We start from the raw sequence: 9,230 nt of genomic DNA on the forward strand, positions 1-9,230 counted from the left end.
ACACGTCGAGGAAACTTAGGCTACTTATTGCTTGTTACGCGACCTTCCGTGAATTCGATAGTCTTGCTAGTTCGACACAAACGGTGAGCTGTAAAAGCTTAATTCACGATTACACAAACAAACAATAGTCAAGCGAGGAATTGCTCTGAGTATTAACACTCCACCAACGTAAAGTCTGTAAAGCTTTTCGTTTGAGACATTCCGTAGGACCTTCGAAAGTCACAAGCAGTGCAACAGAATCGCGGTGTCTGTCTTTTTCGCGATAAACGCTCCATCCATCATAGACAGTCAGCAGAGAAATCTTAGCAGGACTGACACTCTGTTCGTGACAGATGCCATTCAGCCCCTAGGATCGGCCTAAACAAACAAATGTGTCACTCAATATTTGGGGTTTTAGCAGGTAAACCAAACAAAGTAGTATTTCTCATCCCGCTAGCTACCCACAGGGACGTGCACACCTGAATGACCCTTGACGGACGATCCACAACTGTTATTCTCAGGATGTTCTGGGTTCTGGGGATTCACATCGGAGAACAAGGACACGATGACACTTTGAAGACATCCTGAGTACCGTGTGTGTTCTTGGGGGATCCTTGCGCCAGAATACTCCACACGCAAAGACTCCAACAAAAGGGAGACGGCGGGACACGTAGACAAACACGAAGAAGTTCTCAAACATAGACCATCCTTTCTCCCTCTCCCTCCCCTCCGGGAGCTGTTGGACATTTAGGAGGCTTCTTGTTAATAAACCCTTTACTGTGTTTGAGAACTTCTTCGTGTTTGTCTACGTGTCCCGTGTCTCTCGGTTTTTCATTTAATCGTTCATCGTGTCATCGTTCATTTAATCATAAAGGTCCTAGTTACATAGTATTTATGGCATGCATAGCGCCATAGCATCAACTAAACAGCATTGTTCCATTTTACAACCATAACATTTGTGAAACCAATCATTTTGTTTGGATTGAATGATGGCATTCACTTATTCAACTGAAAAGAAAATGCACCAGCAGTGGGATTCGAACCCACACCCTCTGACTGAGAGTCAGAGATGCTACCAATTACACCATGCTCTATTCAAGCCACGCTAGGAAACACGGGGGCATGTATTCACCCTCAACCACGGGCGGATCCGCGGGGCGGGGCAGACCCCTCGAGACACATCGCCTCCCCCCTTCCTGTGCACGTTTTCCAGAAAAACAGCGAGCTCCGTTGTGCGCAACGTGCTAAAATTGCAAAAATGGGGCGAAACGGCTATGACTGATACGAGGAGTGTTCAAGTCAAACCGGGACTTTCTGTCTCATGAGTGTACAAATGGCTCGCGCTACTTTCTTTTTCGTCATTTTTACACCAGACAGGCCTCCGCGTTCACCACGTGGTGGTCCAAAGTTTGTACAAAACAGAGACACGTGGTGGACAAGATGGCCGACAACCAGGTGAGCGCGCACATCGAACAGCGAATAGTCATGAAGTTTCTCGTGAATGAAGGCGTAAAGTTATCTGAAATTCACAGAAGACCTCAGGCTCAGTATGGCCACGGTACACTTAGCCGCAGCAAAGCGTTTGAATGGTGCAAACAGTTCCGAGACGGCCGTGCATCAGTGCAGGACGATCCCGGCCGGGGCGTCTCAGAGCCCAGTGTCAGAGTTCCTGAGAACATCCAACGGTTTTGAACGGTTTTCTGGGACAAGGCTGGCGTTGTTCATGTTGATTTTCTGCCCAGTGGTACCACCATCAATAGTGCATATTACTGCCAGGTTCTCAGGGATGTGCATAAGGCGCTGAAGCAGAAGCGGCCGGGCCTCATCACCAAAAGAATCCTCCTCCTACAGGACAATACACGCCCGCATACCGCGCTCCTCACGACACGCACCTTAATGAAACTTGGCTGGTAGTTGCTGCCACATCCCCCTCACAGTACAGACCTCGCCCCCAGCGATTTCCATCTCTTTGGGCCACTGAAGGCGTTCCTTGGGGGCCACCACTTCAGTTGCGACGACGACGTCAAGAATGCGGTCCGATCATGGCCGCTACGCGCCGGTAAGGATTTCTACACTGGTGGCATCCAAGATCTCGTGAACGCTGGGACAAGTGCATTAGTGCAGCTGGAGATTACGTTGAAAAATAAAACAAATTTCTCGCCTGTAAGTTCATTTTACTTTTGCGGAAAATGAAAAGTCCCGATTTGACATGAACGCCCCTCGTACTCGAAGATGCCTTTCCTTATGATTTCCATGTTCGTTTATTGGACTCGCGCCCAACTGGAGAATCGACTCTTGGTGGGGAAAAATTCCAAAACTGTGGCGAAACGGCTATTACGTATACTCGCAGACGCCGCTCCTTATTATTTCCATGTTCGTTTATTGGACTCGCGCCCAACTGTAGAATCGACTCATGGTGCGGAAAAATTGCAAAAATGTGGCAACACGGCTATCACGTATACTAACAGTCGCCGCTTCTTATGATTTCAATGAGCGCTTATTGAACTCGCGACCAACTGGAGAATCGAATCTTGGCGGGGGAAAATTGCAAAAATGTGGCGAAACGGCTATGACATACACTCGCAGACGCCGCTCCCTAGGATTTCTACGTTCATTTATTGGGCTCGTGACCAATTGGAGAATCGACTCTTGGTGGGGACAAATGCAAAAATGTGGCGACACGGCTATGACGTATACTAACAGACGCCGCTCCATATGATTTGCATTTCCTTTACCAACTCGCGATCAACTGGAGAATCGAGTCTTGGTGCAGAAAAATTGCAAAAATGTGGCGAAACGGCTATGACGTACACCCGCAGACGCCGCTCCTTAAGATTTCTACGTTCGTTTATTGGACTCGAGAACAATTCGAGAATTGACTCTTGGAGGCCAAAAATTACAACAATGTGGTGAAACGGCTATGACGTACACTCGAAGACGCCGCTCCTTATGATTTCTATGTTTGTTTACTGCACTCGCGACCAACTCGACAACCGAGTCTTGGTGGGCAAGAATTGCCAAACGATGGCGAAACAGCTATGACGTGTAGTCGCAAACACCACTCCTTAAGATTTCTATGTTCGTTTACTGGACTCGCGACCAACTCGAGAATCGACTCTTGGTGGGCAAAATTACAAAAATGTATAGAAGCAGCTATGACGTACACTGGAAGACGCTGCTCCCTATGATTTCTATGTTCGTTTACTGGACTCACGAGCAACTCGAGAATCGACTCTTGGAGGGCTAAAATTACAACAATGTGTCGAAACAGCTATGACGTATACTGGCAGATGCGGCTCCTAATTATTTCTATGTTCGTTTATTGGACTCTTGATCAACTTGACAATCGGCACTTGGTGGGCTAAATTACAAAAATGTGGCGAAACAGCTATGACGTATACTCGCAGATGCCGCTCCATATGCTTTGCATGTTCGTTTTTTGGACTCGCCACCAACTGGAGAATCGACTCTTTGTGGGGAAAAATTGCACAAATGTGACGAAACGGCTATAACGTATTGGGGACGAGCGCGAATAGTGGCGCCCCTCCCGCGGCGGCGGAGCGAACTGCGTAGTGTGGATGCAACGCCGTTCGCCAGCTTGCGAACGCATGTTTAGTTGAGTTTCTTAATGGTGTTCAGCGGAGGGACAGCCCCGTGAATGTTGCCTGTCCTCACGCGTGGCTAGACAGAGTCCAATGAACATTAAATTCGTAATGAGTATGTTCCTGTTTAAATTTATGCGCGCTAGAAAGGTGCGCGTGTGATGAAGTGCTGTTACGGACGGACTTTGCCTTCCGGTTTCCCTATCGATGCCCACACCAGCTTACAGATGCGGATATTTTTGTGTAAAAACAGCCTACTTATCGGTCTTGAGCGCCGTGTCGCAATTATTTGTTTGTCGTGCTTGGTTACCGTCAGTGTATTATGTTTGATTACAATTATTTGGTGTAGTGCAAAATTACTCAGAGCAATCCGGTTGCTCATGGGCACCGTAAAGTTTAACTGAACTGAAAGATAAAAAGCGGGGCGTCATAGAATGAGTGCAAGGTGTAACAATACATTTGAGGATCGTGGACATTAGCAGCTAGTACAGACTTATTCAATACAGATAAACTTTCGAATGGTGATAATAGGTGTTAACAGTTTTCATCATTTTTCATTTAAACAAATAACGACAGGTCTGCAATTGTGTGAGGTGCAAGCTTGATCGCCCCCTTTAGCACTATAGTGACAGTCCTCAAGGAACTGCATATTGCATACATTGAACGCTGTCATCAGTGATCATATGTGGCTATCTTGTGTGTGCGTAGTAGTTTCGTTCCGGCCGCCAACAGGAACTTGTATGTATTCGTGTTTGTTTGTTTCATTAATATTATTATTGTTATATTGTACAGTGTGATGTCGACGTCCATGAACTACTATACAGTGGAAACCATACAGCAGTGTAACACCTTTATTCCGACATAACTAGTTGGAGATATGTGACTGATGTGATACAAGTTTTCTTCAAGTGTGAGACCTAATTTGTATCCTGCGACAACGGCAAAGCACTACGAAGATCGGTAGCACAATAAACGAAATCGCCCAAAAACATATCTGACAGTGCAGCGCAATGACGATTTTCTCAGGCCAGCTTTTTGATTAGGAGCTTTTGATTGTCGAGGATTCGTGGGTAGATTTGTTGACGACACAATATTTCGTTCCTGAAAACAACGTTTCGGATCTGGACGGGAAACCAAGAGCACCATAATGTTGCAGTTTTCTGTCCACCCAGTAGTATCTTACCCTTTTATTTCATTCCGACGTACGTTTCGGCGAAACGCTCCGAACATGCCTGATAGTGCAATTTTTCTGGCGCTTGCTTTCCGTTTCGGAGCTTGATTATCAAGATAATCGTAATATTATTTTTTCATCGTAACTTTTCATGTTTCGGCTAGTTCTGGAAGTTCATTCCAAGTGTAGCTGATGACTATTTGAAATTAAAAACAGCGGAATGCCGTATAAACACGACCAAACTTGTCTTGTCAGTCTTGTGGGGAGCACTGTTGAGCGTGTCACTTATACACCCTGCTCCGTATTTTTCTAGATACGTGCTGAGCCCGCCCATCCTACCGCCTGCGTCGATAACAACAACAACACGTGGATCTTCATAACCGGATCATTCGTTGCTTCTGACGTCATTACACCACAGGAGATGCTTCATAAGGACTGACAGCACAGCTCCGTTCTGCAGTCTTGTGGGGAGCACTGTTGAGCGTGTCACTTATACACCCTGCTCCGTATTTTTCTAGGTGAGGAATTTTCACATACAACCTTCTGTAAATACTCCCCACCTGACTACATCCTGTGTGGTGATCCTTTTGCGATGGCTTCTGGAGAATCGGACATTTGCCTAACTTGCCTGCAACCATTCAGTAAAGATGGTGCTTTTGTGGTTTGCTCCAAGTGCTCGAATACTTATCATGCTGGAAAATGTTCGGGCGTTACTAAGACCACACTTAAGGCATTCTCTATTGAAGAGCGGAACTCTTGGACATGTCCCACATGTATTGTGAGCAGATCAAGATCGAACCAGCCTAACGTTACTAGTGATCCCTCTCTGACAGCCATCATGCAGGAGGTTCTTCGGAACGGACAGAAATTGACTTCCGTCATCGCAAAAATTGAATCACTAGAGGACAAAATAAATTCCCTGTCCAACAAGCATGATGATCTTGCTACGCAGGTCGAAAGCAACTCGGCTTCTATACAAGAGGCTAATATACGTCTTGATCAGATCGATAATTCGGGTGATCAACGTAACGCAGAAATACGTCAGCTAAAGGTGCAGATAAACGAGCTTGACCAGTACGGCCGTCGTAATAATATCGAGATACGTGGTCTTCCCTACTTGGCGGGAGAAGTATTACTGGACGTTGTTAACGAAGTTGCTCTGAAATTAGAACTTCCCCCGCTGACAGGGGTGGACTACGATGCAATGCACAGGCTCCCGTCTACGTCCAATGCCCATGCACCTCCAGTCATCATAAAATTCAAAGATAGAAAAACGAGAGATGCATGGCTTGGACAGCGAAGTAAGCTGAAACTGAATTCTCAAACTGTGCGCAACGAACAAATCTTCCTATGTGAAAATCTCACGCCTCAAAATAGGAAGCTTCTGTGGCAAGCTCGGATGTCGGCAAAAGAGAAAGCATACCAATTCGTTTGGGTGCGAAACGGGCGCATCTTTGTTCGACGCGCAGACGGAACAAAGGCTATTCAGATAACACATACTGAAGACCTCACGACGCTGTAGAGCGAAGCGGTACATCGTCCAATACTTCTTTGAGTTTGCTGTAATGTCTTACCTTTCATTAGATGACTTATCTAACGCTGTTTTTTCTGATCCTTTTTCGATGCATCTTAATGTTCGCAGCCTTCCCAGACATTTAGACGACGTAAAAGCATTTATTTCTGGTTTAAAAAGTGACTTAAAAATTTTCGCAATGTCTGAAACATGGACTAAGAAAGCTCATGAACCATTCCTCGACATTGAAGGATTCAACGCTGAGTTTTGTCATCGAGACGACTCTTATGGTGGCGTAGCGCTGTACGTTAAAAGTAACGTTAGTTACAGTGTTCGACGAGATTTATGTATTAACACACCTATGGTTGAATCTCTATTTGTGGAAACTACCACTTGTCCCACTGCTCTTTGCTGTTACCCCCACCGCCCACTGATTTTCGGCGTCGTTTATAGGTCACCAAGTGGTGATTTCAATTCGTTTCTAAGTGCATTTGAAGAGTTGTTGCATATGTTGTCATTTTCTAAGTTCAATTGTGTAATCGTTGGTGATTTCAATGTTGATTTGCTGAAGAAAGATTATGTGTCTACCTCTTATGTTGAAGTACTTAGTTCGTGTGGGTTCAATCAATTAATTTCAACTGTAACCCGCTTTCATTGTTCTGATGACAGTAGGGGTTCTTTACTTGACCATGTGATCACTAATTTAAATGAGTCGAAGTTGGCCTATGGGTCTGCAGCCTGCGACATATCTGATCACGAAGTAATTTATCTTGGCGGTCGTCCACTTGCACGTCTCACAGAATTACTTCCACCCCATACGTTTACGGACTACAATGCTGTTGAAGCTTGCCTGTCACAAGTAACTTGGTGCTTTGACAGCTTTAGTACCGCCCAGGATAAATTTACTTATTTTCTTGCTACGCTTTCTAATATCCTTCAAAGGTGTTCTCGTCCAGTCTTCCGCAGTAGGCGCGCAACGGTTAGGCAGCCTTGGATTTCAAATGCAATCATGAAAAGCATTAAGCACAAGAATAATCTGTACAAGAAAACCCGGCTGAACCCCACGAATCGCGATCTCCGCGCCAGGTACACGAGATATAATAACATCCTAAGAGACATCCTTCGGCTTGCAAAGCGTAAATATGTCTCGTCCAGGCTGGAAAGCTCCACGGGAGATCCCAAGGCTATTTGGCGTACCATAAATAGCGTCCTGTCAAGGAATACAGAGAAAGCGGCAACTGGTGCGTGCCTACTCGCGCAGGATGGAGTTAAAACCAGCAGTCCAAAAGATATTGCAAACATATTTAATCATTACTTTTGCAACGTTGCTAGTGGTCTTAGTCCTCAGACCGATCCCCCTGCAGACGTCCCTCTTCCTATCTGTAACCCCACATCCTTCTTTTTGACACCTACAAGTTGTTATGAAGTGATGTCTATTATTGATGGTCTAAAGCCACTAACGTCGTCTGGACACGATGGCATATCTTCCACATTTCTCAAAAGGTTTCGTAACACCCTTTCTCAACCGCTAGCAGAATTGTTTAACGAATTTTTTCTGCACGGTATTTTTCCCGAAGAACTGAAGATAGCTAAAGTGTCACCCATTTATAAAAAAGGGAATCGATGTGACACTTCCAATTATCGTCCTATTTCCTTGCTTCCGGCTGTTAGTAAGGTGCTGGAGAAGATAATTCTGCAACGCTTGGAGAGTTTTTTTGATTCAAATAAGTTGCTAAGTTCATCCCAGTATGGATTCCGGAAGAAGAAATCAACCACGCTTGCGTTAATTCATGCGACGGAAAAAATTAGAATGAATATCGAAGAAAAAATATTGTCTCTGGGCATTTTCGTTGATCTAACCAAGGCTTTCGATTTGATTAACCATAAAATTTTACTTCAGAAGCTAGACAGATACGGCATTAGAGGCACCCCTTTAAAATTAATAGAAAGCTTTTTGACCCATCGGAAACAGTATGTCGTTCAGTCTGGCTGCAGTTCCGAACTCGGAACGCTTTCTATGGGTGTCCCCCAGGGTTCAATATTAGGTCCCTTCTTATTCCTCGTCTACATAAATGACCTGCCTGGCTTTCTTTCAACTACTTGTTTCCTTTACGCAGACGACACCACTATTTTTGTTGAATCTAAAAACCTCACAACACTATTTTGTAAAGCGAGCTCTGTTCTCGATAAGTTTAACTTGTGGCTATCACATAACAAACTTGTTGCTAACTTTCAAAAAACGTCGTATATGGTATTCCGACCGTCTCAAAAGAGCCTGGATTTCACTAATTTGCAGCTTTCTTTCGGAGGGAATATCCTTTCTCGTGTTTCTGTCACCCGGTTTCTGGGCGTCTTTTTGCAGGAAAACTTATCCTGGCACCATCATATCAACCATGTGCGGAGTAAAATCTCCAGTGGATTGTATGCTCTAAGCAAACTCAGGAACCTAGTCCCAACTAACATACTTTTAACTATATACTACGGCCTGATTCATTCCCATATCAACTACGGCCTTGAAGTCTACGGCCTCACGTATAACTCTAATCTGAGCCCACTGCTTTTTGCCCAGAAGCGTGCGCTACGAATTATCCTTTCTGTCGGCCGTCTGGAGTCGGTGTCGTTCGCTTTTTCTCTTTTATCTGTACTTAATATTTTCGATCTCCGTGATTATAAAGTTGCCCTTCTTATGCATAACTTTTTCTACAGGACTTTTGACAGACAACAACTTAACTTTCAAAATTTCGTTCCACCATATTCCCTACGGAACGTGTCGCATTCACTTCAATGTTCGACCTTTCGCTCTAATTTCGGTCATTTCTCCCTTTCTTCTTTTGGAACTAGGTTGTGGAATGAACTCCCACATAACCTAAGGTCAACAACTAGTTTTCTCGCTTTCAAGCGCTCTTGCAAATTACACTTTCAACAGCGGCATTAATATCTTTATTTAGTTCAATGACATGTCCAT

This window comes from Ornithodoros turicata, chromosome 6 (genome assembly GCF_037126465.1).
Source record: "Ornithodoros turicata isolate Travis chromosome 6, ASM3712646v1, whole genome shotgun sequence".
Taxonomy (NCBI): Eukaryota; Metazoa; Arthropoda; class Arachnida; order Ixodida; family Argasidae; genus Ornithodoros; species Ornithodoros turicata.